The 14999-nt window shown below is 28.3% G+C and overlaps 1 non-coding gene across 1 annotated transcript; it reads right to left on the reverse strand.

Moving 5' to 3' along the window:
* Nucleotides 1-9450: 9450 nt before the first annotated feature.
* Nucleotides 9451-9838, reverse strand: LOC101215398. The gene has a single exon (XR_004214052.1). It is a non-coding gene; the product is annotated as an uncharacterized LOC101215398 (transcript).
* Between the last annotated feature and the right edge of the window lie 5161 nt (nucleotides 9839-14999).

The following is a 14999-nucleotide window of genomic DNA, read 5'->3' on the forward strand; positions in this document are numbered from 1 at the left end:
ATATGGCTATTCATCCTTCACCACTTACTAAACCCCATTAGATGCAAAGCTCCACAGCCAATCGCCACCGCAACTGCCGCCATGCCGGCGCGTCCTCCTCGTGCCAGAGAAGTAATACCAACTATTATTCGCATCAATCTCGTACAAATTACCGGGAACACCCGTCGTATAAGTAAACCTTGGAGGTGGTGGTGCAGGTGATGACGTAGTATAAATAAACCTAGGAGGTGGTGGTCGAGAGGACACCGTTGGAGTACAAGGAGAAGGAGGAGGAGGAGGAGGAGGAGGGGGCGGTGGTGGCGATAGTTGTTGAATACATGGATTGGAACAAGGGCATGATCCACATTTGATCTCAGCGTCCGGATTTTGAGGATCTACCAATATCGGGGAGGAGGTTTGGGAGTTGGCGAGAAGAAGGAGGTGGGAGAGGAAAGAAAAGGAGAGTAAAATGGCGGCGTAAGGCGCCATTTTCATGTAAAGAAAAAGCTCTAAAATCGATGAGGATTGAGTTTGTGGAGAGAGAGAGAGAGAGAGAGTTAATGCGAAGGTGAGTGTAGGTTTTGTTATTTTGGTTGAGTTAGGTGCATGGGAATACTTTGAACAGAAGGGTATTTTGGTCCATTTGCATCTCTTCTTCTTCTTTCTTTTTTATTAATTTCGTTATAAATATATATATTGTAAAACTTTACATTATACTTTTCGTCTTTATGAGAATATTACATCACAAATATATGAGGTGATGAGTAGAGGTGTGAGGTGGAGTAATTCTGTTTTTGTAAGAAAAGGAAACTTTTATTAATTAAATTTGAAGCTTAGTATTATATGTATATTAGAATTTACTTATCATTTTGGCTATTGTTTGTATAGAGAAAAGGCTTAAACGTTAGATTAATTGTAGTTGTAGGTAGGCTTAAATAGTGGTGTCAACAATCATAAGATGGATAATTAATAGAGGCATGATTGAATTTAAAATTGAAGAAAAAGAAAAACCTTCAATTAAAGTACTAAAATACAAAGTTTAATTGGAAAGAATATAAGATGAAATGTTCAAAGGGTATGACTTAAGAGAGACTCTTTGGAAAAGGGTTTTGGTATTTGTGTGTTTAGATAGTGAATTGCATGTGGGTGTTGTAAATGTTGGGGACCTCATCCCCACCTAATTTCCTTTTTCTTCTTCAACTTTCCCCTTCAAATCATCTCATCCATTTTTCATATACAATCATTTCAAAGATAAGAAGAGAGACGGTGTGTTTGTTTATTATGTTCAACTAATTACTTCATTTTAACAATAAATATTTAACTAATTACATACAAATAAATATAATTTAAATTGGTATATATTTTATTTTATTATTTACATTTTCATATATATAATTAAATTTTATGTTCTGCACATCTTTTCTTCAAATCATTTGTTTTTATGATTAAGGATAAATTTTAAAAATATATATTTTATATATATATATAGATATATATCAATTAGTTTTTAAAATCATTTAAACATTCTTTCGGAACCATTTCACTTTTTTTATTTTGTTGTTTTTAAAAAATAAATCTATTATATTGTCTCTTGTTTATTACACTAATTTATTTTGTACTTTTATTAACTAAGATTAAAATGGTTGAGTTATTAACTAAATAATTCCAAAAACAAAAAAAGTTTTTAAAAACTAATATATTTTCAATTTATGGCTTGGTTTGAAAATATCCTAAAATGTAACCAAAATCTTGAGAATGAATAGAACTAAAAGTGAGATTTGTAGGCTTAATTTTCAAAAACGAAAATCTTTGACTTATAATTACGTCTAAACTACCGAGATTAAACATGTCATTTAAATTACTAGTAGTTTAATATTTTAATTTCCAGTTGATTTATTACAAGAATGAAAACAGTAAAAAAAGAAAAAAGAAAGAAAGAAAGAGATTCCTCTATATAAAAAAAAATTGATATGCATTTAACTCTTTGATCAATAGCTATGAAAATGTATATTTCAACCAAAAGTGGAACAAAATCATTAGCATCAAAATTCTCCATATTGTGTTGAATATATTCCCTTTGTGTTTGGTATCAATTTATTCATCTTTTTTCTTTGTTTGGACTCTCTCTCTTCAATGTCTTAAAATTTTTAATTAATTAAGTTTCCGCCAATAATATAACACAATTGAAATGAAAGCCATTATGTTTTGATTACCGTATCTAAAATAGAATTTAAGGGGATTTTTTCCAAAAATAGAAAATATCACAATCGTATAAAACATTTTCAAAAATGAAAAAGTTTGTAATGTGAAATAACAAAAATATTATGCTGTTAATCGACCACACAGCACAAAAAAAAAAGATCTTATATACCAATATAAACGATCTTGTATAGACAATTATCTCTATCTATCTGAAATATTTACAACAGATTGTTTAAATATTGATACACGGTCGTGCAGTGAAAAAAGAAGAATAAGAAATAAGAAAAAAATATATTTTTTGTGAAAAATATGGAAAGATGACAAAAAAAGAATAAATTATGAAAGAGGAGATGAAAAAATTGAAGAAGACAATTGTATGATTTATGAAAAAATTAACTCAAATTAGACGAATCAGTAAACTTTTTTATTTAGTTATACAAGCAGTCAAATATTTTCAGTTTTGTTCCATATATACAAATTAACCTTTTAAGAAACAATCTATTCAATAAAAAACTAATTGTATTTCATGTTTTAATTCATTTATTTATGTTTTTTAATTTCATGTTTTAATTCATTTATTTATGTTTTCTAATTTCATGTTTTAATTCATTTATTTATATTTTTTATTTCATGTTTTAATTCATTTATTTATGTTTTTTTTCATGTTTTTTCATTTCTAATAAGAAAAATTGTTATAAATAGTAAAATATTGAAACTATTTATAAAATATAGAAAAAAATTTAACATATTAATTTTGCTATATTTTATATACACTTCCAATAATATTCTATTTATAACCTATCTCTTCTTATAATATATGTATTTAGTATTAAATTTAGAAAAATATGAATTTTTATTTAATACGTTCAAAATGTGCTTCAAAATATATATTATATTATCAAGCTTAAATGCTCTAAAAACTAACATCTAACATGGTGGTTTCAAATTAAAGTGTGAGACCAATTTCTAATTTGGGTACGGAAGTAAAATTCGGTTAAGTATTAAGAAGTTTGTCGTTTGAATAAATTTGCGAAAATGATTAAACGATAAAATCTTTTACGGTTAAGTATACGTTTTTGCAATTAAGTAGGTGGTTCGCAAAAGAAGAGTGATAAGAAGAGAAAAGTTCACATAAAGTTAAAAAGTGCAAGTTTTGAGTGTTAGACTAGAAGTATTTGGTGGTTTCGCGAGAAAAATCAAGTGTTTCGTGGAGAAGAAGTTTGCGAAGAAGCCTTGGAGTTTAAGTTCGCGATTAGAGTTCTATGCAAGTAAAAGTTGATTAGTTCACGTGGAAGGCTTCTTATAGTAAAAATATAACCATGAGATAAAGTTATTCGCGAGAAATGTTAAGTGGTTAAAGTTATTTGGGGTTTAGGTTAGGCGAAAGTAAGGCCTGGTGAAGAAAAATGTCAAATCTAACTTGACAGCGGTTAACGTGTAAGATTAAGGATTTAAGCATGACTAGGTTGAATATTAAATTTACACGTGTGAAGTTTTAAGCAGGAGCTGACGAACTGAGAAGAGTTTTTGCATGACTAAGTTAGTTTAAGGACTCTATAAATAAGATGATGAGAGTTTTGTTAAAATGATGCTTACGAGAAGGACTTCTTTAGTTAGTTTGGTGAGTGTTTCCCTCAAATGAATTTATGTTAAAAAACTTTATTATGATTTCTTTTTACTGATTTGAAAGAAGAATTCAAATGAGAATGTTTCAAACGATTTCTATGAAAAGTTATATTTTCAAGCATGATTTATAATGTTAATGCTTGATTTGATGACTATGATTTCAGTACTATGTTTCTTTGAGATGATGCTAGTTTTTATGTGCACATAAAGAGTCAAAGCCACCATGAGGTGTACGAGATATATGGTGAAAATAAGTTGGCTTATGCATTGAAATGAGCGTATAAAGTTTAGCGGTATGAGCAACAAGGACGAATATGTATGTTCTCGGATACTGTTGATACAATAGTCTAAACACGAGGTAATGAGACCAAGCGTAGAGAGAACGATTCAGGATCCTTGGCAAAATGAATTGAGTTGTTAAGCATAAAAAAATGTTTACGCGAAATAAAATAATTTTTGGTATGTTTAAATGATTTGATATTATTTTTGCGAAATGATTATGAAAAAGTATTGCGAAAGGTTTTCATAAAACCTCACCAAGTCTTTTAGACTTAGGTTTTAAAAATCTATTTTCCAAGATAAGGCGTTTAGGCCAAGTAGAGAAGAAGGTTGAAAATTTTGCGGTAAGGTAATTCAAGGCGTTTTGAAAGTGGTTAAGCCTTGATTATTTGGTTAAAGTATTGTAATAATGTATGAAACGCATATTATTAATTAAATATACGTTTTGGTTTGTATTTATTTTGCTTGGCATTACATTGATCTCTGTTACATTTTAAGTTTTGTTAATAGTTTAAAAGGAGTTGAGAATAAGATTTTGAGATAAGAAAATTTCAAGGTTGCAACAAACTCGCATTTTATTCCTACTACTTTGGCGTTTTCGTCGCAGTATGGTTTGGGGTGTGACATGAAGTGTTTTTTCCTAAAGGAAGTCGTTTTAAAAAATTAAAAGTTTGTTTGAATTGCATTTTTAAGTGATTAAATTAAAAAATAAGTTGTTTAGAAAAAAAATATCATGTGTTTGACAATCATACGAAATAAAACAATATGACTTAGTATAAACACCTAAAACCAACTTTTAGAAAAGTAAATTGTATGTTTAATGGTTAATCTCTATAATTTATATGAAACAATTCAACCAACACCTTCAACTATGATCATGAACCAACATTCGACAACCATCGTTGTCATCTGTCATCGCCTAACTTTCTTTCATTGTTTTTTTGTGGCTGTTGTCTATCAACTTTTGTTTGATAATTTTTATGTGACTGTTATTGTTTTTTTTTTTTTTTTTTTTGTCAATTGTTTTATGGTAACTGTTACTGGTCAACTTTTGTCAATCATTTTTCTATGATTGTTATCGGCCAACTGCCAACAACTTTTGTTTTGTGATTGCCCTCATTTGACTTCTAATGACCACCGTTGCCAACTTCTGATTAATTATCATTTTACAGTGACGGTCCTTGACCCCCTCAAACCACCCTTCTCGATGATCATTGTCGAACTTCTATCAAAATCTCCACTGACAAATTATATATATATGTGTGTGTATATATGTATATATGTAGATATATGCATATGTGTATATATACATATATATGTGTATATGTATATATGAGTATATATGTGCATATATGTGCATCCATGTATATATATAATCTTTTACTCTACTGCAAATCAAACAAATTTTTATCTAAGAACATTTGATAAAAAAAAAAAGAGTTGTCAAGTACATTCAAATCTAATAAAATTGTTTTCCTTTGAAGGGTTTTTTAGAAAATATGTTCAAAATGAAAATGTATTTTTTCGAAAATAATTTTTTCTTAAGTAATTCTAAACAGATCATAACTCATTCAAATCTAATAAGATTGTTTTAAAGGACATGAATCTAAAAAGATTTATAAAGATAGTAAAAGGTTACTTTCTATTAGTAATAGATTGCGATAGATCAAGGTAGACATCTATTTCATTGTCTATCACTAAAGTAACATGTTTGTATGAATCTATTGTTATCTATAGATAGAAAGTAAGATTTTACCATATAAGTTAGCTCATCTTGTCATATTCGAAAACATCTTTTCAAATAAAATTTATATGATAATCTGATAACAATCAATATTACTGACAGTCATATGATAATCAATATCAAACCAAAATTAGTGATAATTAAATAACAATTTCATAACAATCAAATAATAATCCAATTCAAATTTGGAAGGATAAACTATGTAAAAGTATATGATATAATAGAATTTCATATAGATGTAGATCAATGATGACAATAAATAAGGCAATCATATCTTCATATTAAAATCTATTATTAGAAATTACTAACTATGTGAAATATAAATGTAATCAGATTGCAAAATATATATAAGAAACAATGGGACAATTAGTATATTTGATAGTAATCAAATAAAAAACAATCTATATCATTAGTAATCATAGATCAATTAATATGAAATAAAAACTAGATAACAATTAAATAGAAATAAACTTTTCATACAATTAATTAATACTCATTAGCCATAAAAGTGATTATGCTCTCTTATTTTGGTTTTGGAAAGAACTCTTCTGCTCTAAATACTTAAAATTAAAGTTTGAAGTAAAATTTGTTTGTAAATCATTTAATTTATTAAAGTGTTATGAGATTTAAAGTCATTAGGAAGGGCTGATCACTATCTATATCTCTTTCCAGCTAATGAATCCTTTTGGTCTTCTTCCTATAATTCAAGTGTTCTATATCAATTCCACAATATATATATTCCATCTTGGAATAATTATACTTTATATATAATTAATTAATAACATGGTTAAAATATAATTTTTTTATATTTTCTTTTTTTTTCTAATATTAACTTGTAAGATAAAACATCAATTATCATCTCAAAAGTCAATAATATTATTGAATCAAAAGGAGAAGAAAATTGTTTCCACGATTCTTTCTTATAGGTTTTCTGGTTTTCTATTACTAAATATTTATTCTATTAGTGAAAAATATCTAAATTAAGATAATATATTTTTGTTAGATTGAAATCTTCCATTTCTTTGGAATTGGCCGTATATTAGGATTATTATTTATTTCCTTGATTGGCGTATGTTTGTAGGTGTGCAAAGAATTAAGAAAAAGAACGATTTTTCAAAAAAAAAAGAGAAACGAGAAATAGCTCAATATTTTGTGAATCCTTCGAGTGAGTCAACACAATATGAAGAAAGATCTCCGGTAGAATCAAGATTGAAAATTACTCTAGTCACCTTAATATAGTTTTTGCTGCTATATTGGTTTATTTTTCCTTTTGTTGTATCTTCCGTTCTTAACCGAGGTAACTACTCGAAGCACAAGTGTTGACAATTTTATTGTTTTCTCACTTTTGAAATATTCTTATACGATTGGACAATTGAAGACGAAGAAACTTATTTTTAGTATAAGTAATAACTTCAATGTTTTAAGTCCATCTCATACTTCATACTTTCGTATCTTTAAAATCTCTCCTTCTAATATGTTTTAATTAATTTATTAATATTAATATAAATCATAATTTAGTATCTAAAAGTTTATTCTCCATAAATTGCTTATTGAAAATTGTGGGAAGACAAAATTGGGAGCTCATCAAAGTTTAAACTAAAAATTTATAAAATGATTATTAGTAATTTTAAGGTCTAATTTGATGAAATAAAAAATAACAAGCATTATTGATCCAGATTATATATAACCAACGATAATAATTAGATAACAATGGTAACTCATCAACGTTCACAATAAAAATGATTTCAGTTTTCTCAAGTTACCATTTTAAACTTATTATAACTCAGAAAACTAAAATATAATTCTGAGAGAAAAATAGAGGAAGGGATGGAGGAAGAAAGGAATCATATACCCTTTTGAATGTAAAAGAGATGAAAGAAAAGCTGTGAGCTTTGATCCTCTTCTTTTTCTATCTAAACCGAATTATTGAAAGTCCCATACTTTTAAACCATAGGGATCCAATTCTTTTCTACTGCCTTTACTTTTTCATTCTATTTTTTATTTATTTATTCAACTTTATATTGTCTTATAAATTAAGGGACCTTTTTTCGAATGCTATTGCTCTTCCAAATTTGATTCATACAGATAAACTAACTTTAATCTTAAGATCTGTCCTACAGCGGTCCAATCTTTCACGTATATGAGTTGGAAAAAAAAACAAAATATATTGACTATTTATTTAATAGAAAAAACGTCAACAAGAATTTAGCTCAACTAGAATATCATGTGTCGTGAACTAAAGAATACATAATTTAAATTTCTCACCTTATTTTTATTTTTCTTTTAAATATCATTGATAAGAGAATATCTTTCATATTAGTTTTAAATCTTGAGGTGGATGCATGTTTTCATATTAGTTTTAAATCTTGAGGTGGATGCATGTTTTCATGAGATTGAGTAACCACGGTTAAATAAGAGAATATCTTTCACATAAAAATAAAAATAGATATTATACTTTTAAGGATTTTTTAAAAATAGAACTGGAACAATTTTAAAAAAAGAAAAAGCTCACAAATCTACAACGTAAAATAACAAAAATACTCTGGGTTTATTCAGTCACACATGCGTGAAAAATAATTTATTACTCTCTAAACAATTTTCTTAACAAGTTTAAACGATTATTACCCTCTAAATAATTTCTTAACAAATTTAAACGATATTGTACTCATGTATCTAGTCTAAACGATCTCATAATAAATTTAAGCGATCTTCTATTCTTATACGTACTCATGTATCTAGTCTAAATGATCTCATAATAAATTTAAGCGATCTTCTATTCTTCCACTCAGCTTAAACAATCATCTACTCTTGTATCCTAGTTTAAACGATTTTGTATTTAGGCTAAATGATTTTGCAGTGATCTATCTATGTCTATCTATGTCTGTGTGAAATAGACAATCGATCATTTAGATACACAATCGTTTAGTGATCTATCTATGTCTATCTATGTCTGTGTGAAATAGACAATCGATCATTTAGATACACAATCGTTTAGATTATGATCTTGTATCAAGAAGAGAATTATTTAGATCTTGTATCAAGAAGAGAATTATTTAGATATCAAGAAGAGAAAAAGAAGATGAGAAATAGAAAAGAAAGAAGAAATTTTAAAGGACGAAAACTGATAAATATTTTTATAAATAATTGTAATATTATAAAAGAAAAATAAGTAATAATATTAAAGAAAAGGAATAAATGGCAAAAGAAAAAGTGCAAATTGTCCTTATTCAAGGACAAACTTGAAATTTGAAAAAAAAGATTACTAGAGCAAATACTATAATTATAAAAATAAAATTTTAGAATTTAAATTAGTCCATTATAAAATTAATTGAAAAACAATTGAAGTCATATACACATAACAATATGAGATTATTGCTATAATAATCAAAACGTTTGTTTTGTATAGTAGTGAAGGATTAGGGTAAATAAAACATTATAAATTTGTTGATCTCCCTCAAACTTTGGTAATAAACCTCGCTCAAAATCTTCCTCATCCCCCAAGTACTTTCCTACTATGAGTCTAGCAAGGATCAAACTTGCAAAAACAGCTCTTCAAAGGATCAAACTTGTTATTATTAGTTGGCTACACATAGGGTATATTATATATGAGAAGAGACATAGGTATATTTAGCCTATTAATTTTACTCTTAAATTGAGATCCATTATTAATATACATTATTGGACTTGGGGAAAAAAAGCATGTAAAGGAACAGCATTCTTGCGTATTATCTCAAATCGGAACCGCATTAGACACCGACGGGTATACGACGGTAGCCGGATGCGCCATGATACGGCGCCCCTTGTGATGGCGGAAGCAAAAACCAGAGTCCCACCGGCCACTCCACCACCGCCGCCACAGCGAAAGCCAAAAACCCCAGGGTCGGCCCACCACCTTGCATCTGCACGGATTGCTGTGGGTCCCACATTCAATGCAGATCGGAACACCGATTCCCACACCCATTCGCCGGAGCACAACGGAGCGTATAACGAGCAATAGGAGGAGTAGGAGGAGGACGAATTCGCGTAATTTGGTAATTTGAGAGTCCTCAAAATTCTAGTTTATAGCGGTAAGGTTTATGGGAATTTGGGATTCTAAAGGGACACGTGGTGGTCTTACCAAGAGTTTGTAAGACACGTGTCTGTTGAGTGGTACAGGTGTCTTGGTATTACTGCTGGATGTTACTTTACTTTGTTTAAGAAGACAGGCCTAACCAGTGTTTAAAATGGGCCAAAAGTAGGCCCTCTTCTTTTTTAGATTTTTCAAACGAGGCCCAATTTTCTCCCGTCTACCTGTGGAGATTTTTGGGACGGACAAAAAGAATCACAAAATAGAAGGTTAGTGTAGAATAAATGGCAAAAATATTTTTAAATACTCCTGCCTAACTAAAAAACTTAATCATAAATATAGTCATGTAATAAACTTCAAATACACTATAATAAAAAAAAAACTCCTCCAGCTACTTAAATCATATGAAAATTTTAATTTTCTCCAAAATAAAAAAAAACTCATCATCATCAAATTTTCATTCAATGTGTGAAACAACTTCACGTAACATTGAAAATAACATTGAAGGCATCAAATCTCCACTTTGAAATTCTAGCAATTTTTTAATTTACGTTCATTGCTCCACCGAAAAACATTTTTCCGCTCCACACAAATTTACGTTCGTTCACCTAAAAGCATCACTATCATCCCTCCACTGAAAAGCATTCTTTCACTCCACATTTATTCCATTCGTTCGCTCCATAATCTCCAATCGGTTGAAGAAAGCATTATGTGAACGGTTGAAGAAGGTTTCAATCGGTTGAAGAACAAGTTCCTATTTGTTTAAATGCTATGTCTTATTCATGTGCCTCATCTTCTTCTTCAGGAAAATTTGTTCCTCCGCAAATAAAACCTAAAAAAAAAAAATATTCAAATAGTTGCAAAAATGTGATTGAGGCATCATTACAATTCTAAAATTTAAATTCAAATTCTAATTAAAAATACATATTATGTATTATTTAATAAATTATTTAAAAAAAATTTTAAAAATTGAAAATGTCTTATTTGACATTATTTTAGGGGAAACGTCTCAACTTTAAATTCAAATTGTTATTAAAAATATATATTAAGTAATTTTAATAAATTGTTTAAAATATAAACATGCTGAAAATCTTGTATATATATTTCATTATTATAAGGAAGGTTGTTGCAATCTTGTTCAGCAACAAAATAACAGATTTAGTTAACATTTACCAAATTTGAATGTTTGCAAAATACACTGTCTTCATGCTCTTTCCAATATCTTGTTTTTTTTGAGTTATTCAAATACATTGTGTTTGAAATATATAGATTATTATATACCCCGGTGAATGATACTATATCTTATGACAATTTTTTTTACCTTTTTATGTGTGTCCCAAATTTGTCATCATTCATACTTGACATATACTATGTTTGAGAAATCTTTATTCTTATTGTTTGTTTTGTAACAAACCTATCTTAATGTTCGGTTTTTTGATTGAAAAGTATATGATTATATGAAGAAAAAAAAATATTAATATTTGAATATGTGATCATGATATAGAACGAATAGTTTATCACATTATTTAAAAGCATAAATTTCAATATAATTGTGTCAGCAATATATGTTATATAGTCTGTCAAATATTGTGGAACTAATCTGAAAAGAGTAATATTGTCATGTAGTATGTATAAATACATTATAACTCTATAGAAAATCAACACAACCAAACAGGGCTAATTTAACCAATAATTTGATCTTGTTAAATTAAGAAATAAAAAAAATAAAAAAACAAAACAAATGGAACAAATTAAATATATTCACAAATGGAAGATATTCTTGAATTTTTAAATTTGTGGAGTTGAAGATGAATAGAAAGTCTGAAGAATAGGAAAAATTGTACATAATTTTTTTAAGAAATCAAGAGTAAGTGCAACCTAGTTTTTCGGTGCACAAGAGACTAACAAATATATGATAAGCATGTGATATAAACTGATATTTTCTTTTATGATTTTGTGTACATGTAACTGGATGTTAAAATAAATTGTATTTGGAATGCAGGGAACAAGAGACTTTGAGGAGCACCTTGACAGAGTAGAAGAGGACAAAGAAGAAGAGAAGGAACAAAAGGATCAAGATGACGAACTGAACTTGGAATCAAGCCATCTAAAAGTGCTTAGGAAAAAGATGACGATCTTGACGACGAAGGAAAGGGAAACACAGCTGAAAATAGGAATCAAACTTTTGGAGGGTCGGATGGTGGATAAACGTAACTAAATTAAGCACATTAGAAACAATACCTACCATTCAAGGACAAGAGGGAGATGACTCACAATATAAGGAAAAGAAATAAAGAACCCAATATAAACAACATGTTCATAATGTTTAGAATACATCTTAAGTAACTAACATGTATACAAAATTGTAATGGGGGCACAGAGGATACTAAGGAAGAAATCAACATGTTGATAAGGTCAATCGACGAAAAAGTTATATATGATGAAATGAAGAAAAAAGAAGATTAGATGAAAATGGTATAGTACTGTATGTTTGGCATATGTTTGTTATAATGAACGACTATTAAATTTAAGAATTGTGGATCCAATTATAGTGTATTTGTAACTCTGCCGCGTAAATTAGGTTAATTATGTTGTCATCAATGAGATGTATATATTTTTGTTATGAACAAATTGGACCTATTTGTTATCATCGATGACTTGTAACTTTTAAGAACTGTGTATTTGAATTCTAGAAAATTTATGGTTTGAGTACTTTATTGATCAGATAAGTAATGTGTATGTAAATTATATAGTATTTGACGTACTGAACTTACTTATGTGAATTTCAATTACGATAAAATTTTAAATTCAAAGTGTTATTAACAATATGTATTTTGAAGGTATTTAAATTCAAAATTTTCTATAAATATTTTGAAATATAAATAATTTAAAATATTACGAAAATGTTGAATTTATGTTTGTCATTATTTTAGGAATATGATGTAATATTTGAAGTCAAGATATTATAAAATAACAAGGTTGAAATTTTGTTAGCCATTTCCATACGTGCTATTGTATATTATCTTATAATTTTTTTAAAATAATTTAAAATATACATAATATGAAAGTGTTGAATTAATGTCTACCACTATTTTAGAGATAATGGTACTATTTGAATTTAAAATATTAAAAAATATAATGAATCATGAATAGTTAAAAACATGTATTATCTACCTAAATGGATATTAACGGATAAAAAAAAGTTAAATTTTGGAATCACAAGTTTTAAGAAAAATCTTAATATTTTTTCGATTGGTTATTTTTTAGTTTATTACGATAAAATTTGTTATTCTCATTATTATCTTAAAATTTTATTTTCGCAAAATGCTTCTCAATTATAAAAATCCCACAATCTGATAGACAATAAAAAATAAAAGTGAAATTATGAAAAAAGAATAAAAGATACCCACAGTTGAATTAAAACGTCCAACAAAAAAAATATAAATAGCAAAATGTTTTTGAATTATAAAAATTGCACAATCGGATAGAAAATAAAAAATAAAACTGTGAAATTATATAAAAAAAAATACCCTCACTTGAATTTACAAGTCCAACAATTTATAGAGTTTTAAACCATTAAAAAACACCAAAATATTCTATAACTAAATTAAATACCACTAAATTTAGAGAGTTTTGTTATTCTCATAAATATTCCATTTATCTAGGAATATTTCTTTTTCTAAGTTTGTGTTCATAAATAGTTATGGATCCTTTATCATTGTCAGTCATACTATATTTTTTAAACCATGTTGATGTGGAATATAACAAGTGTAGATAGTAGTGAATAAGAAGTTTTGAGACTAATCACAAATTGCTACATCACTTATTAAAATAATGATGAAAAGTGCAAATAATTAAATTTGAGACTAATTAAAATTGACATGTGCCCCAAATTAAAGAATTGAAAACATAAATTGGCCAATTCTAATAATGGCACATGTTTTCATCTTAACTATTGGATTAAGATAATCATTTTGGTTCAATTAAATATTATTTACTTGGACTAAGTTCAATTAAGCCTAAAAATAAGTTTAATTGAGCCCAAAAACTAAATATTACCCAAATCCATGTGATTGAGCCCAAGAGTCTGGTTCATGGACCAACCAAGCTCAAGCCTATAAAGCCCACCAGTGAACTCTATAAATAGAGAAGTTCTTATTTGAAAAAGTTGGAAATTTTTTACTCCAGAAGGTCTAGAGATAATTCTCCCAAGAGACAGAAGACTCCTTAACTCCTGAAGTCGACTAACCTCAAAGATTGAAGCTCATTTGAAGATACAAGCTTTCTTCTAAGACTCTAACTTCCCTCGAAGATTGAAGCTCCTTTGAAGATACAAACTTTCTTCCAAGACTCAAACTTCAAGAACATCACATGCTCCGCTTCCTCAAATCAAGCGTAGACATTCAGCTAACTTAAAGAACATCGCGTGCTCCGCTTCCCTAAATCAAGCATAGACGTTTAAGAAACTTCAAGAACATCACCTGCTCCGCTTCCTCCAAATCAAGCGTAAGCATCCAGTCGAGAGAGAATCAGATGATCAAATTCTAGAGATCGAACCACATCGCATCAAATCAACAAAAATACAACATCAACACTAGTTCAATACCACGAATCAAATTTCTCCAAAAATCTCGTGCGTACAGATAATATAGAAGATTCTCCTTTAGATGTTTTTATTTTTAAAGTAACTTGGAAGACTTTTAAGTTCCTTTTGGATACAGATTGAGAGAATTGAATATGACTTCGAAATTGATAATACAAACATCATGTTAATTGAGATATGCTTATCTAATTACCCTCGACTATCTTACATATTTGGAGTGTCACACCTCATTCTAGAGTCTCTCCTCACTAAGCCCAAGATGGCGGCATGAAGTCGACCGACATCATTCTCCTTCTAACAATATCTATCGACCCTGCTTAACCTAAACTTAAAACTATCTCTTTGTAAACACACACTGTGAAAAACATCTAAAACCTAAAAATATAAAACTTCATAACATCTTTCCAATGGACAACCTGTTTAAACAAGTCTTACATAGACGTAAATGAAATTAGAATCTCAAGAACACAAAACTATAGCTTTACAAAATCAACTTAAGT

Source organism: Cucumis sativus, chromosome 1 (assembly GCF_000004075.3).
Source record: "Cucumis sativus cultivar 9930 chromosome 1, Cucumber_9930_V3, whole genome shotgun sequence".
NCBI classification, from domain to species: domain Eukaryota; kingdom Viridiplantae; phylum Streptophyta; class Magnoliopsida; order Cucurbitales; family Cucurbitaceae; genus Cucumis; species Cucumis sativus.